Source organism: Microtus pennsylvanicus, chromosome 9 (genome assembly GCF_037038515.1).
Source record: "Microtus pennsylvanicus isolate mMicPen1 chromosome 9, mMicPen1.hap1, whole genome shotgun sequence".
Lineage (NCBI taxonomy): Eukaryota > Metazoa > Chordata > Mammalia > Rodentia > Cricetidae > Microtus > Microtus pennsylvanicus.
In genome coordinates this window covers 105,717,269-105,737,541 of record NC_134587.1, presented here as the reverse complement: position 1 = coordinate 105,737,541, position 20,273 = coordinate 105,717,269, and positions in this window count along the sequence as shown.

Genomic DNA, 20,273 nt, shown 5'->3' with positions numbered 1-20,273 from the left:
ATCACGCATCTCCCTGTCCTACCTGTCTCTGTTCCCGGCATTGTCCTTTGCCATCTGTGCAGAAGCATCCCCTTCTGCAGACATGGCCTTCTCTGTTTTCTCTGTGTGTGATATTTTGGGATGACTTTCAGACAATCAGGGACAGGGCCTCGGTGAAGAAAGAGCCTTTAGGAAGCTGAGAGGCAGCCAGTACTGCACCACTGCCTCAGAGTCACAATTGTGGCCCTTTCCTCCCCGTTTTCTTCTCTCCTCTCCTTCCTCTGTGCTTCCATGGCTCCTTTTCCTTCTCCCTCTGCTCTTACCTGCCTTCCTTCTCCTTCACTCCTTCCTGCTCTCCTTTCTCTTCCTCCTCCTTTTATTCTTCTTCTAGAGAATGAGGAACACCGTGTCAGCAGAGGCAGAGAGTGATCATGGTCTGTTCAGATTTGTCCTCCAGGTTGAATCGTTACACAGTCTCCTGAATGAAGATACTTTAGTCAGTGGTGGATTCAACATGATAGTGGGTCCACGAGATTATAATAAAGTTCAAATATTCCCATCTCCCGGTGATTTTGATCTGTCTTAATACCACACTTGTCTGTGGAGATACTGTTCATATAAAGCTTCCATGCCAGCCATATCAAAGTTGAGCACAGTTAATGTGTGTGATGTTTAATAATGACAACAAACAGCTATGTTAGTGGGTTTATGTATGTACCATGTTGCACTTTTAAAATATTTATTTATTTATTTTTGTGTGTATGGCTATTTTGCCTGCGTGTATGACTGCGTACCATGTGTATATCTGATGTCCTTGGAGGCCAGAAGAGAACATCAGATCCCCTGAAACTGGAGTTACAGAAGGTTGTGAGTCTTCTTGTGGTTGCAAGGAAAACAGCTCAGGTCCTCTGGAAGAGCAGCCTTTCTGAACCACTGAGCCATCTCTCTAGCCCCTGTGGTATATCTTTTATAATGATTATATATACACACAGACACAGACACACACAGACATGCCAGCCCTTCTTAGCCTTATTCCCCAGGAGAAAGTGAGTGCACTATCTGCCCATTCCACAGCCCCACAATACAGGACAATCAGACGTGATAGGGAGTCACATCAAAGCAGGAACTCAGTTTATTACCGTGAGTGTCAGTTTATATAGGTTAAGTGACATGGTGTGATGTGGGGGTACCTCCAACCAATGAGAGGCAGCCAACCCCTCCCTCTGGCATCTACCTAGATTTTGCTGTCTCATCCTCACTTGGTAGCTTTAAGACTATCTTCAAACTCGAGCCAGGCTTTTCTCCATCTTACAGGCCTCTAGGTACAGGCTCTGAGATAATTTGGGCCCAACACAGATACACACAGACCCACACCACACACACACACACAGACCCACACCACACACACACACACACACACACACACGTACATTTGAGACAGGGTCTTCTGTAGCCTGGCTGGCCTTGAACTTCTGACCCTCCTTTCTTAATCTCCAGCGTGAGTACTGGGATTGCAGGCACGTGGTACCACACTTTGTTTATATTAGGGCCTAGGATGGGACCCTTAGCTTTGTGCATCTGATATGAACTCCATCTGCAGCCCTTACTTAAAATATTTAAAACAGCTCCAGGTAGGTCCTCTAGGACGGTTCAGAAGGGTTCAGGCATTGGTATTGTAGCGGTGATGTCAGCTCCATGCAAGCTTCTGCATCTGGAGACCTTCCAGGGAGAAAAAGGTAGAAGACAGTGATATGGTGATCCTGACCCTCCACAGCCCTGGCTAATTTTTTTATTTTAAAAGGTTTTAAAATAAAAATTTAAATTTGAAAGTAGTAACAAATTTATATAATGAATGCATAAAGACAGAACTAATTTTTGTTTGTTAGAGGCATGTTGTAGATGGTTTTCCCAAGTGACATAGGTTTACCTTGACCTCACAACAGTCCTGCCCCAGCCTTCTGACCGCTGTAATCACAGTCACGCATGACTGTGCTCATCTAGAAAAACATATTTGTATACTTGTACAGACCATTTGTTTTTTAGCTAAGTATTTTTTGAAAAAAATATTTTTAAAATCCAGAAAAGTTAGAATCTTTTTAAAGTAAAAATATTAGAGAAACCTAAATTAGTTTATTGTTTAAAATAATTAAAAAATTAATATAGTGAAGCCCATGTGTATAATGTTCATCAAGTCTTCCAATTCCCTTCTCACCCAGTCCCTGACTCCCAGAGCATTTTCTAACCCTGCAAGCCCCATTAAGGGAAGCGCCCCGATGGGAGTGCCGTTGCGGCTTTCGTACTGCATAGCCATTCCACCTTTTGTTTATTTGGGTACGTTTAGATTCTCAAACGTTTAACCACTTTTGAAGTTACTTGACTTGTTCTGCCATTGTCTCCAGTATTCAGTTACAGAAATGAGCTCTGCAGATTTGTGGCTTGGGAACAGAGATGGCTGTGCTGGGTAGCCTAGGTGTCTGCTGGGCCACACCCATGATTTGTAAGCCAGTACTCGTATACTGAGCTATCCCTCCAGTCCTTATTACTTCCTTTTTGTTTTGTTTCAGTTACCCAGGCTTGTCTTGAATTCATCCTATATCCTACACATCCCTTGAACTTATGATCCTCCGGCCTCTACTCTGTGAAGCTAGATTACCATCACCTACACCACCAGGGTAGGCTCTATCTAAGTTCATGTTTTCACAGTCAGGAAAATACCTAAATATCCCTTTGTCATAATGGATTGATAGACTATAATTATTAAATAATGCATGACCAGAGTTAAAAAGAAAATGCCTCACATATAAAAATACACCAGATATTTAGTAATAGCTTTTGTTTCTTGACAATTTCATATATGTTATATGGTATATAGTTACTTTCTCCCAGAATCTCTCTTATCTTACTCCCACCCACTTCCTTACGGATGTCATCTTTTCATTCATGACTTTTTGTTTTGTTTTGGGCTGAGTTTAACTAGGGCCATCTGTGTGACCATGGGTTGGATGATGGGTGCACCAGTTGGTATGCAATTAGATACTATGCCTCCCCGTCTAGAATCCGTTAGTTGCCAGTAGTCAACAGCGAGAGGTAGAGGTCCACGAGGCCCTCCTCAGTCAATAGCTGACTGTTGACCAGGACAATCTTGTGTGGGCCTCGTGCCAGTAAGCACAGCTGCTGTTAGTTCATGGTTGTCAAGGCCCTGTCATGCCTACAAGATGGAATTCAGAACCTTCTCTCTGTCTCCCAGATCTTAGAGATTCTCCGCCTCCTCTTCCAAGATGACCACCAAGCCTTAAGGAGATGTTATAGGTGTGTTGCTAAGGGCTGATACTTCAACAGCCTAATCCTTAGCATCTTGTGCAGCCATGGGTTCCCATGTTCACCTCTACTCATGGCAAAGAGAAGTTGTCTTCAGTTAAAGCTGAGAGTAGTCTTTGTTTTTCATATGAGCACAGATATTTAGAAGATGGTTTGAGGGCATGTCAATTTTTAAGGTTCTAAGACCTCCTCAGTCGTGGGTTTTTGACTGGGTTTACAATAGTAGGCATGGATACCGTCTTGTGGAACAGGCCTCAAATCCAACCAGAGAGCAGTTAGTTATACTCTAACAGTGTGTGTCTATTCCAAGTTCAGTTCCCAGCACCCACCCTTGGCAGTTTTCACAAACACCTGTAACTTCAGCATCTGTTTTTGTTTTTTCTTTTTTGGTTTTGTTCAAGACAGGGTTTCTCTGTAGCTTTGGAGCCTGTCCTGGAGCTAGCTCTTGTAGACCAGGCTGACCTCGAACTCACAAAGAACTGCCTCCTTCTGACTCCCAAGTGCTGGAATTAAAAGCATGTGCCACCCCCACCCGGCTCAGCAATTGCTTTTTATCTCCATGGACACCTGCGTGCATACCTATAGCATACATAGATGTGCATACATACAATAAATGATTTTTAAAAAAATCTTTCAAAATTTTAGCAGTTTTTGAGCCACATTTTTTTAAAAATTTATTTATTTATTGAAGATTTCTGCCTCCTCCCTGCCACGGCCTCCCATTTCCCTCCCCCTCCCCCAATCAAGTCCCCCTCTCTCGTCAGCCCAAAGAGCACTCAGGGTTCCCTGCCCTGTAGGAAGTCCAAGGACTTCCATCCAGGTCTAGTAAGGTGAGCATCCAAACTGCCTAGGCTCCCACAAAGCCAGTACGTGCAGTAGGATCAGAAACCCATTGCCATTGTTCTTGAGTTCTCAGTAGTCCTCATTGTCCGCTATGTTCAGCTAGTCCGGTTTTATCCCATGCTTTTTCAGACCCAGTCCAGCTGGCCTTGGAGAGTTCCCGATAGAACATCCCCATTGTCTCAGTGTGTGGGTGCACTCCTCGCGGTCCTGAGTTCCTTGCTCGTGCTCTCTCTCCTTCTGCTCCTGATTTGGACCTTTGAGCCACTTTTTATGGTTAATTAATCCCATCTCTATTTTCTTTCATTTATTTTTTCTTTCTTTTAAAAAAAATTTATTTGTCTTTCACACATCATTTCCTCCCCACACTCCTTCCAGTCCCCCATCCCACCTCTCTTCTCCTCCATTTCCCTTGAGAAAAGAGCAGGCCTCCCGGGAATAATCTACTGAACTGGATAACAAGTTACAATAAGACCAGGCACAAACCCTCATATCGAGCCTGGACGAAGTACCCCTGTAGGAGGAAAAGGGTCCCAAGAGCAGGTGGAATAGAGACACGCCCACTCCCACTGTTAGGAGTCCCACAATAACAACAAGCTCTACAGCCACGAACATATATGCAGAGGACCTAGTGCACACGCCCTGATTGTTGCCTCCGACTCTGAGCCCTACAAGCCCTGCTTAGTTGATTCTGTGGGCTGTTCTCTTGTGGTGCACTTGACCCCTCTGGCTCCTGCAATCCTTCTTCCCCCAGTTCTGAGGGATCCCCCTAATGTTTGGCGGGGGTCTCTGCATCTTCTCCCGTCATTGCTGCCATCCTCTATTTTCATATTCTTGTTTATTATTATTATTATTATAAAAGAATTATTATATTATGGAAGTTGCCCAGCTTTTTCTTGATTTGACAGTAATTTGATACTGTTTCTCTTTAATGGTAGATGGACATTGAATATTTTTGTTGTCCCTTTTCCTGCCTTTCAACTTGCAAATATAGTTTTGTCATGACTTTCTAAGTTAATGATACTTCTTTGCATGATTATTTCTAACTGCTGAATTGGGGGTGGAATCTGATTTAATTTTTTTCTACCACATTTTGTTTTTTGGGAATCTGTTTTTTCTAGAGGCCTGCTTCTCTCTTCACCAACTTTCCCTTTCCTTGGGTCAAGTCACAGGCTTGTCCGTTTTGACTCTGCCCAGGGCTGCACCAGCAGGAATTCCTCCTAGTTTCTGCACTCTCCCTCCTCCTTCGGCTGCAGAGTCCACAGGTGGTGCGAGGACACTTAGAGGGGTGTGGTGGGGCAGGGTTAAAGATCTGAGATCCTTGTCTTGACAGCACAGTTAAGGTTTGCCCCACCCCACCCCAATGGTTTTCTTTCCTTTCTTTTCTCCTTCTCATCTTCTCTCCTCATCACTTTTTTTTAAAAAAAAATTGTAACTTTTAACATGTGTAAGTTTTAAGTGTGTACTTGATAAATTTGGAGATAAATTTTATATATATAATATATTCTGATGAAAGAAAACATTTTCCTTCCTGTTTTATCCCAGTTACTCACCACTCCTACAAGCACCTTAATTCTGTTCTATCCCCACTAACTGTGCTGACTTTCAAAGACCTCATGCATTTTTCAACTTAGATACCTTTTTTTTTCTTGCGGGTTTTAATAATTTTTCTTAACTACATATCTCAAGAGGAAATTCATGATGTGTGGGACTCTTAAATGGCCTCTCATGTTATCCCACTGGGTTTGGCACGACGACACCATTTTGCAGACGAAAAGCTGAGTCGGAGATGTTAAAAGATGAACTTGATTTCAGATCCTCACTTCTCATACAACAAAGAGCAGAGCCTGTATTGAACCCAGGCCAGCACGACTCCCGAGTCTGCATCCCCTCCTTGTTCAGCCAGAATCCTTATAAAGGCTGTCTGCTCATGAATAGTAGGCATAGAGGTTTTCCCAATGTATGTGTACAGTTGCATGCACATGTGTGTGCACATGTTTGTGCAGAGTAGACGTTCACATTAGGTGCCTTCTTCATTGCTTTCCATCTTGGTTTTTGGAGGACGCTGTAAACTGGCTGACCAGCAAGCCCCAGGAGTCCTCCTTCCGTGCCTCCCCAACACAGTGACTACAGCTGTGCAGTCACACCAACTTATGGGTTCTGGACGTCTTAACTCAGATCCCATGTCTACACAACTTATACTTTATGAACCAGGTCATTATGCTAGTTCCATGTTTTAAATGAATTATTATTCAAGTTTAAATGGGCCATAGACATCTTCCTTCATATTTCAAGAACTATGCCATGATACTGCAACCCTTATCAGTTTTCATCTAGCTTCTCCTTCGTCTGGAGCCTCCTGCCCATTCTATCTCACTCTCACAGTGACCTTGGCCTCAGATTCCCCTGTGACAACCACAAGTAAGGTTCAATTTCCATTCTTTCCAGAAGAGGACAGTAGACTCCACACTAAACTGAAAAAGGCAATACCAAATAGGAAGCCAGACAAATCCCTCTGATCAACTTGATTAGGTCATTTATTGAAGGTTTATTGTTTATTATGATTATTGTGGAGTATGCACATGCTTGATTTTTTTTATACTACAAGTTTTAAGTAAGAAAGTACTTTTTGGGTGGTGGTGTTTGTCATGTAGAGCAGTCCGGTCTGGATCTCACTGTATAGCTCAGGGTGGCCTCAAACTTTCAGACTTCCTGCTTCTACCAATGCTGGGGTTACAGGCAGAAGCCAGCTCCCGTCCTTAGAGCAGTTTTCTGTAGGCTTTCTTTGCCTACTTTGTCCACTGAAGCCCCTGCCCTCCTCCCAGCTCTCCAAACAAATGGGTGGGGTTTTATTTTCTGGGAAGTCTGTCTTCTCCCTGGGGCAATTCCAAAAAAGGAGCTGGCTGGGTGTTTGAAGGCCGTGGCTTTGTGTGACCTCTGGAGCGTGATGTCTGTGCAGCAAATATTGCTTCCATCCGCTCAGTGCTCTCCAGATCCAAAGGAGTTAAACAAGCACAGCAAAGCAGAAATAACAGCGAACATTTGCTGCACCAGGGCTTTTCAAACAAACGTCCCCTGTGTGTTACTTAGTATGGAAATTAGATTACAATGAATTTGTAGGTTTTCTGGTCGCCTCTCTCTTGGATCCAGGTGTTTTTTGTTAGCTTACCTTTGGGTTTTCATTTCAGGAGGAATCCTGATCTCAGGCTAAGGATACAGATTTGGCTAGGTCACATCACTGGATAGCAAAAGCACATTCCTTTAGGAGGACCCTGGAAGAGCCTGAGCAGATACATTTACGTATAAGTCTGGGTAACCAAACTTCCCTGGATGCCCTAGTTGCTGCAAGGAGCAGAAGAGGCAGTGCATGCACTGGGCGAGACCAGAACAAAGGATTAATCTCTGCTAAAGGCTCTGAGGTTTGTGGCTTTTATAATCCCTCTGCTACAGAGAAGAAAGGGCTAGGAAGAGGCTTGGAATTCCCTGGAGGGTGTTGTCAGCAAGCTGAGGGAGAGGAAGGGAAAGGAATGTACGGAGGAACAAAGGTTGGCTGGGTAGGTAGATAAAGGCTCTTAGGCAATCTCCAGGAATTGCCCTCAGAAGAATAGACACAAGTCAAGGGGGTGGAGAGGACGGAGGTGTAGCTCAGCGGTAGAGTACAACCATTTGTCTGGAGAAGAAAAACTGGAAAAGCTGTCTAGGCAGGTGTCCTAGGTGTGGAGATGGTAGCGTCTCTTTTCCCGGGTAGTTAAACTTTCCTGGTTATTTGATGAGATTCTTGGTGGTGGTGGTGGTGGGGTTAAGACTTCTCCTCTTGGTCTGATAAGTGAGTTCCAGAGTGAGCCTGTTTCTGGGCTCAGCAGAGAAACCAGACAAGATGGGAGGACCCTGGATTCTGAGCTACTTCCCTAGCCTGACCCTGAGTCAGAGCAGCATTCTGGGGTGTCCTTGCCTGAGCCCCAACAACATCAAAATCTCTAGAAGCTGAGAATATAGTACATTTTTGTGGTAAAAGAGATTTTGGAGGGGTGTTTATGAGTCGTAGGATGGGACTATTATCCTGGTTTTTTTGGGAGTGGACTTTTTAATGAAGAAGAACCTATCCCAGCTGAGGTAGGGTCTGAAAGTAGCCAGAGAAGGAAGGGTCCCAGGACTCTGAAGCTGTGGAGCATGGAGGTCTCAAGAAGCTGGAAAAAGTGAGGACACCGATTCCCCCAAACTCTCATCCTGCAGAAGAATGCCTCCTGCCTTCTCTTGAGTTTCAGCCCAGAAATATTTATTTTGAGTTTCTATTCTACAGAACAGTAAGATTTTCCTTTTAAAAATGTATTGTTTTAAGCTACTAGATTTGTACAATTTGTTATAGTAGCAACAGAAAACAAATACAAGTACACACACACATGTAAATAAGAAAAATCAGAGAATTATAAACCTTTTGTTTTGGTTTTATTTTATTTACTTTTGACATTTTTCTTTTATTGAAAATAGATTATTTTCTTACATAATGAATCTTGATTATTGGTTTTCCCTCCCTTTATTCCTCTCAGTTCCTCCCCATGTCCCCTCCCAGCTGGATCCACTCCCATTCTGCTCCTCATTAGAAAACAGATAGGCTTTTAAGCGATAATAACAAAATATAAGATTAAAACAAAAACTAATACATTGGTGCAACAACAAGGCAAAATAAACACACAGAAGGAAAGAGGAAAAGCACAAGAAGCAGATCCGTTACTCATTTGCACACTCAGGAATTCCATAAAACACTGAACTGGCCAGGTGTGGGGGTGCACACCTTTAATCCTGGGACTCGGGAGGCAGAGGCAGCTGGACTTGCCAGCCTCGTCCACATAGCAAATCCCAGGATAGTATGAGCTACACAGAGAAAGCCTGTCTCACCCCTCCCCAAAACAACAAAATAACAAAAACAAACAAACAAACAAACAAAAAGCCCAAAACAAAACCCCACTAAACTGGAAGCCATATATATGCAAAGGACCTGTAGGATGAAAAGAGAGAAATAAATAAATATAAATAAAATAAAAATAAAAACAATTTTTTTAAAAAAGGAAAAACTTTATACATGCCATTATGAGACAAGAACCCTCCAAAGATGCCTTTGAGTTCGTTTTCTGTTGATCATCTACTGTTGGGCATGTGGCCTACGCCGAAGAGAGGTTTGTTTTCCCAGTGAGACTCCCCTGTTGGAAACTACATTTTCATTTTCATTTGCAAGTGGTTATCGATTAGTGATAGCTTTTGGGTTTGGGCTGGGGTGGTGTGTCCATTTCTCCTTTTAGCTCTAGGACCCCATCAGTGCAGAGCCACGCAGGCAGGTCCTGTGGATGCTGCTTCAGTCTCTGTGAGCTCATGTGCTCCTTTAGAGGGCCTTGTTTTCTTGGTGTCCTCCATTCCCTCTGGCTGTTAGTCTTTCTGTCACCTCTTTGAGGGTTCCCTGATTCCTAAGTGAGGGTCTGTCAGAGATTTTCCCTTTAGGACTGAGTGTTTCAAGGTCTCTGTCCTCATAATGTCTGTCTGTGGGGCTCTGGTTTGGTTTTTGTTTTTCCCTATTTTCTGCGGGAGGAAATTTCTCTGATGATGGCAATGTAGGGCACAGATCTCTCAGTATACCAGAATATCACCAGGAGTCATCTTATTGCTACATTTTTCTGCAACCCCTATGTCTCTGGGCTGTCTACTCTCAGCTTCTTGCTCACTCAGACAGTGTTGGGTATGAGTTCCATGTCCTGGAATGGGCCTTAGGTCAAATCAGGCTGGCTAGTCCCACAAGTCTTGTGCCACCATTGTCCTAGCGAATGTTGCAGACAAGAAACCACTGTGGATCAACGGTTTGTGGCTGGCTTGGTGTTTACTTTTCTTTTGTGGTATTATGAAGAGTCATTTACCCTACCAAAGAAGCTAGAACATAGAGGTGAAGACTTTATGTAGGTATCAGTTTGACTTCTCTATGTTCAATGAACTGTATAGGTGTTGCCTTCAGCAATGGAACCTTGCCTTTGTATGAGGAGAATAACCTATAGTATTGGCAAAAGCCTGGGTTGTTTGAGGTTCCCAAGAAACCTCTTTGGCCAACAACTCAATGAAATGTAACCCAATCCTGGTACTGGAAGCATCGTTTGGTGACAAAAGATGATCGGTTAGAACTCTGTCTCCCCATTACTTGGTTATCTCATCTAGATAGTATACACACACACATACACACACACATACACACACACACACACACAGAGAGAGAGAGAGAGAGAGAGAGAGAGAGAGAGAGAGAGAAAACTTTCTACTGTTTTATGATTCCATAGTACCCCTTAAATGCCCTCTAATCTATCTGTTTTTCCCCTACTCCCTCCCTCATCCCCTTTTCTCCTGCCCCTCCCCACTTGATCTTCTTATTCCACTTCCCCCACCCACCCATAACTATCTATTCTATTTCCCATTGCTTACTCTATGCTTAACCTCTGTAGTTCTTTGGATAAAGCTTGGTTACCATCGACTTCACAGCTAATATCCATATATAAACAAATACATGTATTTGTCTTACTGGGTCAGGGATATGTCACTCGGTGATTTTTTTCTAGTTCTATCCATTTACCTGCAAATTTCATGATGTCTTTTTTTTTAACAGCTAAGCAATACTACTTTGTATAAATGTACCACATTTTCTTTATTAGTCTGTTGACGGACATGTAGATTGTTTTCAGTTTCTGGCTTTTATGACTGAAGCAGTAATGACCATGGTTGAGCAAGTGTCTCAAGGATGAAGCATCTTTTGGATACATGTCCAGGAGTGGTATAGCTGGATCTTGTGGATCAATTCCCATCTTTCTGGGCTGTACAAGTTTATACTCCTACCAGCAACAAATGAGTGTTCCCCTTAGTCTACATCCTAATAGCATGAGATGCCACTTGTTTTATTGATCTTAGCCATTCTGATATCTCAAAGTAATTTTGATTTGAATTTCCCTGATGGCTAAAAATGCTGGACATTTCTTTAAGTGTTTTTCAGCTATTTGAGTTTCCTCCTTTGAAAATTCTCTTTTTAGATCTGTCTTCCATTTTTAATTGGGTTATTTTTTGATATCTATTTTTTGTGTTCTTTATGTATTTGAATATTAGTCCTCTATCACATATGTAGTTGGTAAACATCTTTTTCCACTCTGTAGGCTGCCACTCTGTCTGGATGGTGATGTCCTTTGCTGTGCAGAAGCTTCTCAATTCCATGAGGTCCCTTTTATTGATGGCTGATCTTAGAGCCTATGCTAACAGTTCCTGTTCTGATGCAGCCAAGGCTATTCCTTTCTTTCTCTTCTGTCAGGCCCATGTATCTGGTTTTATGTTGAGGTCTTTGGTCCAATTTTTTTAAGGTCTCTTTTTTTAAAATTTATTTATTTATTTATTAAAGATTTCTGTCTCTTCCCCGCCACCGCCTCCCATTTCCCTCCCCCTCCCCTAAACAAGTCCCCCTCCCTCGTCAGCCCAAAAAGCAATCAGGGTTCCCTGCCCTGTGGGAAGTCCAAGGACCACCCATCTCCATCCAGGTCTAGTATGGTGAGCATCCAAACTGCCTAGGCTCCCACAAAGCCAGTACGTGCAGTAGGATCAAAAACCCATTGCCATTGTTCTTGAGTTCTCAGTAGTTGTTATTGTCCGCTATGTTCAGTGTGTGGGTGCACCCCTCGCGGTCCTGAGTTCCTTGCTCGTGCTCTCTCTCCTTCTGCTCCTGATTTGGACCTTGAGATTTATGTCCGGTGCTCCAATGTGGGTCTCTGTCTCCTTTCCTTGCCTGATGAAGGTTAATATTCAGGAGGAGGCCTGTATGTTTTTCTTTGGGTTCTCCTTCTTATTTAGCTTCTCTAGGATCACTAATTATAAGCTCAATGTCCTTTATTTATGGCTAGAAACCAAATATGAGTGAGTACATCCCATGTTCCTCTTTTTGGGTCTGGCTTACCTCACTCGGGATAGTGTTTTCTATTTCCATCCATTTGCATGCAAAATTCAAGAAGTCCTTGTTTTTTTTACTGCTGAGTAGTACTCTAATATGTATATATTCCATACTTTCCTTATCCATTCTTCAATTGAAGGGCATCTAGGTGGTTTCCAGGTTCTGGCTATTACAAACAATGCTGCCACCAACATAATTGAGCATATACTTTTGTTGTATGATAGGGCGTCTCTTGGGCATATCCCCAAGAGTGGTATTGCTGGGTCCAGAGGTAGGTTGATCCCGAATTTCCTGAGAAACCGAAACACTGCTTTCCAAAGTGGTTGCACAAGTTTGCATTCCCACCAGCAATGGATGAGGGTACTCCTTTCTCCACAAAGGCTATCTTTGGTGTTTTTTTTTTTTTTTATTTTAGCCATTCTGACAGGTGTAAGATGGTATCTTAAAGTTGTCTTGATTCACATTTCCCTGATCGCTAAGGAAGTTGAGCATGATCTTAAGTGTCTTTTGGCCATTTGAACTTCTTCTGTTGAGAATTCTCTGTTCAGCTCAGTGCCCCATTTTATAATTGGGTTGATTAGCCCTTGTACGGTCTAGTTTCTTGAGTTCTTTATATATTTTGGAGATCAGAACTTTGTCACTTGCAGGGTTGGTGAAGATCTTCTCCCAGTCAGTGGGTTGCCTTTTTGTCTTAGTGACAGTGTCCTTTGCTTTACAGAAGCTTCTCAGTCTCAGGAGGTCCCATTTATTCAATGAGGCCCTTAATGTTTGTGCTGCTGGGGTTATACGTAAGAAGTGGTCTCCTGTGCCCATGTGTTGTAGAGTACTTCCCACTTTCTCTTCTATCAGGTTCAGTGTGTTTAGACTGATACTGAGGTCTTTAATCTGTTTGGACTTGAGTTTTGTGCATGGCGATAGATATGGATCTATTTTCATTCTTCTACAGGTTGACAACCAGTTCTGCCAGCACTATTTGTTGAAGATGCTTTCTTTCTTCCATTGAATACTTTTAGCTCCTTTATAAAAATCAAGTGTTCATAGGTTTGTGGGATAAAATCTGGATCTTCTACTCTATTCCATTGATCGACTTCTCTGTTTTTATGCCAATACCAAGCTGTTTTCAATACTGAGGCTCTGTAATAGAGTTTGAAGTCAGGGATGGTAATGCCTCCAGAAGTTCCTTTATTGTATAAGATTGGTTTGGCTATCCTGGGTTTTTTGTTTTTCCATATAAAGTTGATTATTGTCTTCTCCAGATCTGTGAAAAATTTTGATAGGATTTTGATGGGGATTGCATTCAATCTATAGATTGCTTTTGGTAGAATTGCCATTTTTACTATGTTGATCCTCCCAATCCAAGAGCAAGGGAGATCCTCCATCTTCAGGTATCCTCTTCAATTTCCTACTTCAAAGACTTAAAGTTCTTGTCAAATAGATCCTTCACATCCTTGGTCAGTGTTACCCCAAGATATTTTATGCTATTTGTGGCTATCGTGAAAGGTGATGCTTCTCTGATTTCCCGCTCTGCTTCTTTATCCTTAGTGTATAGGAAGGCAACTGATTTTTTGGAGTTGATCTTGCATCCTGCCACATTACTAAAGGTGTTTATCAGCTGTAGGAGTTCTTTGGTAGAGTTTTTGGGGTCGGTTATGTATACTATCATATCATCGGCAAATAACGAAAGCTTAACTTCTTCCTATCCAATACGAATCTCCTTGATCACCTTATGTTGTCTTATTGCTATTGCTAGAACTTCAAGCACTATATTGAAGAGGTATGGAGAGAGTGGACATCCTTGTCGTGTTCCTGATTTTAGTGGGATGGCTTTGAGTTTTTCTCCATTTAATTTAATTTTAGCTGTCGGCTTGCTGTAAATAGCTTTTATTATATTTATGTATGACCCTTGTATCCCTAACCTCTCCAAGACCTTTATCATAAAGGGGTGTTGAATTTTGTCGAATGCTTTTTCAGCATGTAATGAAATGATCATATGGTTTTTTCTTTCAGTTTATTTATATGGTGGATTACATTGATAGATTTTCATATGTTGAACCAGCCCTGCATCTCTGGGATGAAGCCTACTTGATCACGATGGATAATTTTTCTAATGTGTTCTTGGATTCAGTTTGCCAGTATTTTATTGATAATTTTTGCGTTGATATTCATGAGTGAGATAGGCCTGTAATTCTCTTTCTTGGTTGGGTCTTTGTGTGGTTTTGGTATCAGGGTAACTGTAGCTTCATAAAAGGAGTTTGGCAATGACTCTTCTGTTTCTATATTGTGAAATACATTAAGGAGTATAGGTATTAGCTCTTCTTGGAAGTTCTGGTAGAATTCTGCATTGAAACCATCTGGTCCTGGGCTTTTTTTGGAAGGGAGATTTTTGATAACAGTTTGTAGTTCTTCACGACTAACAGGTCTATTTAGATCGTTCACCTGGTCTTGGTTTAGCTTTGGTATATGGTACTTATCTAAAAAAAATGTCCATTTCTTTTGCATTTTCCAGTTTTGTGGCACACAGGCTTTTGTAGTAAGATCCAATGATTCTCTGAATTTCCTCTGTGTCTGTGGTTATGTCCCCCTTTTCATTTCTGATATTATTTGTGTGTTCTCTCTCTGTTGTTTAATTAGTTTGGATAGGGTTTTGTCAATCTTGTTGATTTTCTCCAAGAACCAACTTTTTGTTTCATTGATTCTTTGGACTGTTTTCTGTGTTTCTATTTTGTTGATTTCTGCCCTCAGTTTGATTATTTCCAGTCTTCTACTTCTCCTGGGCGTGTCTGCTTCTTTTTTTTTTTCTAAAGCTTTCAGGTGTGCTGTTAAGATCTAATGTGTGCTTTCTCCGTTAAGTGGGCACTTAGTGCTATGAACTTTCCTCTTAGCACTGCTTTCATTGTGTCCTGTAGGTTTGAGTATGTTGTCTCTTTATTTTCATTAAATTCAAGGAAGACTTTAATTTCTTTCTTAATGTCTTCCTTGACCCAGGTGTGGTTCAGTAGTTGACTGTTTAGTTTCCATGAGTTTGTCGGGTTTCTGGGGGTAGCATTGTTGTTGCCTTCTAACTTTAATCCATGGTGATCTGATAAGACACAGGTGGACACTGATATTTTTTTGTATCTGTGGAGGTTTCCTTTGTTTCCGAGTATATGGTCAATTTTCGAGAAGTTCCATGAGCTGCAGAGAAGAAGGTATATTCTTTCCTATTTGGGTGGAGTGTTCTATAGATGTCTGTTAAGTCCATTTGCTTCATTACCTCCAATAATTCTCTTATTTCTCTATTAGGTTTCTGTCTGATTGACCTGTCCATTGGAGAGAGAGGTGTGTTGAAGTCTCCTACTACTAGTGTGTGTGGTTTGATGTCTGCCTTGAGTTCTAGTAATATTTCTTTTACATAAGTAGGTGCTTTATATTAGGGGCGTAGATATTCAGGATTGAGATGTCATCCTGATGAATTGTTCCTGTTATGAGTATAAAGTGTCCATCTCAATCTCTTCTGATTGATTTTAGTTTGAAGTCAGTTTTGTTAGAAATTAGTATGGCCACACCTGCTTTTTTCTTAGGACCATTTGCTTGAAACACCTTTTCCCAACCCTTTACTCTGAGTAGATGCCTGTCTTTGTGGTTGAGATGTGTTTCTTGCAAACAGCAGAATGTTGGATCCTGTTTTTGTATCCAATCTCTTAGCCTGTGCCTTTTTATAGGTGAATTGAGTCCATTAATATTAAGTGATATTAATGACCAGTGGTTGTTTGCTCTGGTTCTTCTTATTGTTTTTGGTAGTAAAGTTTGTGTGTCCCCCTTTTTTGAGTTGTGCTGGTGAAGGCATCGCTAGATGCCTGAGTTATTGTAGGCAGTGTTGGCAATGTTGGATTCCTTGGGTTGTGATTTTCCTTCTATTACTTTCTGTAGGGCTGGATTTGCGGCTACGTATTGTTTAAATTTGTTATTATCCTGGAACGTCTTGTTTTCTCCATTGATAGTAAACAATAGCTTGGCTGGGTATAGTAGTTTGGGGTTTGCATCCATGGTCTCTTAGTTTCTGCAGTACCTCTATCCAGGACCTTCCGGCTTTCATAGTTTCCATAGAGAAGTCAGGTGTAAGTCTGATTGGTTTACCTTTATAAGTTAATTGCCCTTTTCCTTTGCAGCTCTTAATATTCTTTCTTTAACCTGTATATTTTGTGTTTTGATTATTATATGGCGAGGGGATGTTTTTTTTTGATCCAGTCTGTTTGGTGTTCTGTATGCTTCTTGAATATTCAAAAGGAATATCTTTCTTTATGTTGGGAAAGTTTTCTTCTATAATTTTGTTAAAAATATTTTCTGGGCCTTTGAGCTGTGACTCTTCTCCTTCTTTTATTCCTATTATTCTTACATTTGGTCTTTTTATTGTGTCCCATATTTCCTGAATGTTTTGTGATGAGAATTTGTTGGCTTTGCTGTTTTCTTTGATCAGTGCATTTATTTTCTCTATGGTGTCCTCAGAATCTGATATTCTTTCTTCTATCTCTTGTATTCTATTGATTATGCTTGTTTCTGTAGACTCTGCCTGTTGACGTAGATTTTCCATATCCAGCTGGTCCTCAGTTTGTGTTTTCTTCCTTGCTTCCATTTCAGTTTTCAATTCTTGAACTGTTTCTATTACCTGTTTGATCGTTTTTTTTCTTGGTTTCCCAGGGTATCATGTACGTATTTACTCATTTCTTCAAACTTTTTGTTATACTTCCCATCCATTTCTATAAGGGTGTTTTTTTACATGTTGTTTTAGGGACTCTATTGCTTCCATAAAGTCATTTTTTTCCACTTCTTCTGTGTTAGGGTGTTGAAGACCTTCTGTTGTAAGATCATTGGGTTCTGGTGTTTCATGTTGTTTTTCAGATCATTGGGTGAATTCTTGCCTTGACGCCTGCCCATCTCCTCCTATCGATGCTATCTAATGGGTCTTTCAAAACCGGATCAGGTTTTCCTGCTGGCCAGGGCCTCCTCTTACAAAATGCCCTCGCTCTGTTTCCTGGCTCCTGCCAGGGACCAAGATCCCTCTCACCCCTCAGAAGGGTCGTCAGGAACAGGACCAGGCTCCCCGTTTGCCAGAGATCTTGCCAACAAAAGGCCTACCTCTTTGATTTAATTGTAGTGGGGCGATCTGCTCTCGATGTTGTGCGCTGGTCCCTGACACCTGCGTCTGCCGCCGTGCCCTCTTTGATCCATTTGAATCTGAGTTTTGTGCAAGGTGATAAGGGTGGATTGATTTGCATTCTTCTGCATGCAGCCATACAGTTTGTTAACAACACTTTTTTTTCCAGTGTGTGTTTCTAGCTTCTTTATAGAAAATTAAGTGTCCCTAGGTGTGTAAATTTATGTCTGGGTTTTCTGTTTGATTCCATGGATCAGCATGTCTGTTTTCCTGTCAATGCCATGCTATTTTTATTTGTAGCACAACTTGAAACATCTCTGTAGTACATCATGTAATAAGGGATAGTAGTAACCCCTTACTTCTTTGACTCTTCGGGATTGTTTTATATATACTCTGGTTTTGTTTTTTGTTTTTCTGTTGTAGTTCAGACTGGCCTGGAACTCAGTTTGAGAAGGCTGGGATTACATGCAATGGTAGGCTTTAATCATTCTGTGTAAATCCATCAGGTGGAGCCCTAACCACACTGTTGAAGCTTCTTGGACAAAGCTTTCTGACTTTCAGAGATTTTCTCTCCTCTCTTCATAATCCCAATCCACCAACCCTGTGAGACAGTTATTTCACAAAGGGCCTGAGGGAAATTTTTGAAGTGGTTGCTGATTTTATCAGCTGTCACCTTTCAGTTTAGACGTTACAGATCGTCCAGTCCCCGTTGTTTGCTTGCTATAACTTCTGCCCTATTGGAATACCCAAGGAGGCCAGTATTTGACAGGTCCTGCCATTTGAGTTCAATGGATGATTCCCTGACTTAAGTAGGCTATTGTGTGCTCTGCCTTGGCCTTCTCCTATTTCTTGCCTTCATTCCTTTGAGAAAGTCCTGGAAAGAGCAGTTTGCACTCACTAACTCACTCATTCGGTTACTTCCATGGTCACCGTTACCATTTATGAAGCTCTTAGGGTGTATCTGTTACCATGCTAGACACAGCCGCACTCTAGAAGAACAAGACTGGAGCTGAGGAGATGACAGTCCTGTCATTAAGTGCTTATGGACCTGAGTTTGATCATCAGAATCCATGTAAAAATCGGAGATATGATGATGATGGTGGTGGTGGTGGTGGTGTATGTGTGTTTGTAATCTCACCACTGGAGAGAAAGACAGACAACAGGAGGATCCCTGGGCCTTGCTGTCCAGCTAGCTGAGCCTCCGTGGCCACTGAGAAACCCTGTCTCAAAAACAAAGTGGAGAAGACCAAGGCTGTCTTCTGCCGTCCACACATATCAGGTCCTGGCATTCCAACATAAGCCCAGTGGTTGATCTGGGAGGAATGTGGCAGGGGGGGAGACACCTGGATAGAGGGGTATTTCACCATGAAATTAGGTGTATGACACTCATGAGGAAAGCTAAGGGGCAAAGACTGTGGGGGTGAGGTGGGGCATTAGGTCACCAACCTAAAGTTACTTTAGGTGTGGGAAGCAGCAAATTTTCTTTCCAAAGAGGTTTGCCTCTAACCCAGGAAGTTCAGGCCTAAATTTACAGTCAGTTGGGATGGTAGTTAACCCCCCATATGGAGCCCTGTGCAGCCCACTCACCAACTCAGCCGACAGCAGAGAGGGAGTTTGGTGAGATTTCTATTTGTACTGGACATGCAGACGCTTATTTTGTTTCTTTTTTTTCTTGTTATTTTCTCTAAGCAATACAGTCTAACAACTGCTTTCACATTGTTTACATTGTATTAGTGTAAATACCTACATTGTTACCTGTCTGCTGCTCTGCTAGAATACGTGACAAAAGCAAAGTAAACAAGGAAGAGTTTACTTTGTTTCAGTTTGAGGACACAGTCCATCACCGCAGCTGGTCTCATGACACCAGCTATCAGAAAGCAGGGGGAGACGAGGGCTGGGGCTCAGCCAGCTTTCTGCTTCCTATGTAACCTTGGGTTACAGCCCACGGAATGGCACTGTGCCCCCTTAGGGTAGGTCTTCTCATCTCTGCTAACTCCACATAAAAACTCGTTCTGTCTCGAAAAACCAAAAAAAAAAACAAAAAAAAAAACCCCCCAAAAAAAAACTCTCACAGGTGTGCCCAGAGGCTTGTGTCCTCAGTAACTTTGGATTCTGTTGGGTTAATCCTCCACACTAATCACCACCGTAATCTAGAGATAGCTCAAAGAAGGCAGGAGGATACATGTGGGTTATGTGGGAATATTATTTTATTTAAGAATCTCAAGAACCAGAGGATGTTGGTGAGCCCTGGAACCACCTTCAAAGGCTGGATTAAATGCTTTACTTTTGCCTTAATGTGTATATTTATACTTTTATTTTATTTTTGGATTAAAGATAGGGCCTAAAACTCACTACTCAATAGCTTAGAATTCACTGTGTAGTCCAGGCTGATCTTGAATTCACAGCAATTCTCATGTCTCAGCTTCCTGAGTGCTGCGGTTACAGGTATGAGCCACCACAGCTGACCTTGTGTTTTTTATAAAGATCTCTCACTATGAGATCAAAAAGACCAGTTAGGTATCTTAATGTAAATAACAAAAAGGGACATTCAAGGGTGAGAGAGGAGGTGACCAAAAGGAGGTAGCATTTGTAAAACTTAGTAAATTGAATATGGAAAAGGAGGAGCAGGAAGAGGTGTCAAAGTGTACAGACTCTCCTCCTGAATATTAACCTTCATCAGGCGATGAAAGGAGACAGAGTCAGAGACCCACTTTGGAACACCTGACAGAAATCTCAAGGTCCAAATCAGAAGCAGAAGGAGAGAGAGTACGAGCATGGAACTCAGGACTGCAAAGGATGCACCCACACACTGAGACAATGGGGATGTTCTATCGGGAACTCACCAAGGCCAGCTGGCCCGGGTCTGAAAAAGCATGGGATAAAACCGGACTAGCTGAACATAGTGGACAATGAGGACTACTGAGAACTCAAGAACAATGGCAATGGGTTTTTGATCCTACTGCACGTACTGGCTTTGTGGGAGCCTAGGCAGTTTGGATGCTCACCTTACTAGACCTGGATGGAGGTGGGTGGTCCTTGGACTTC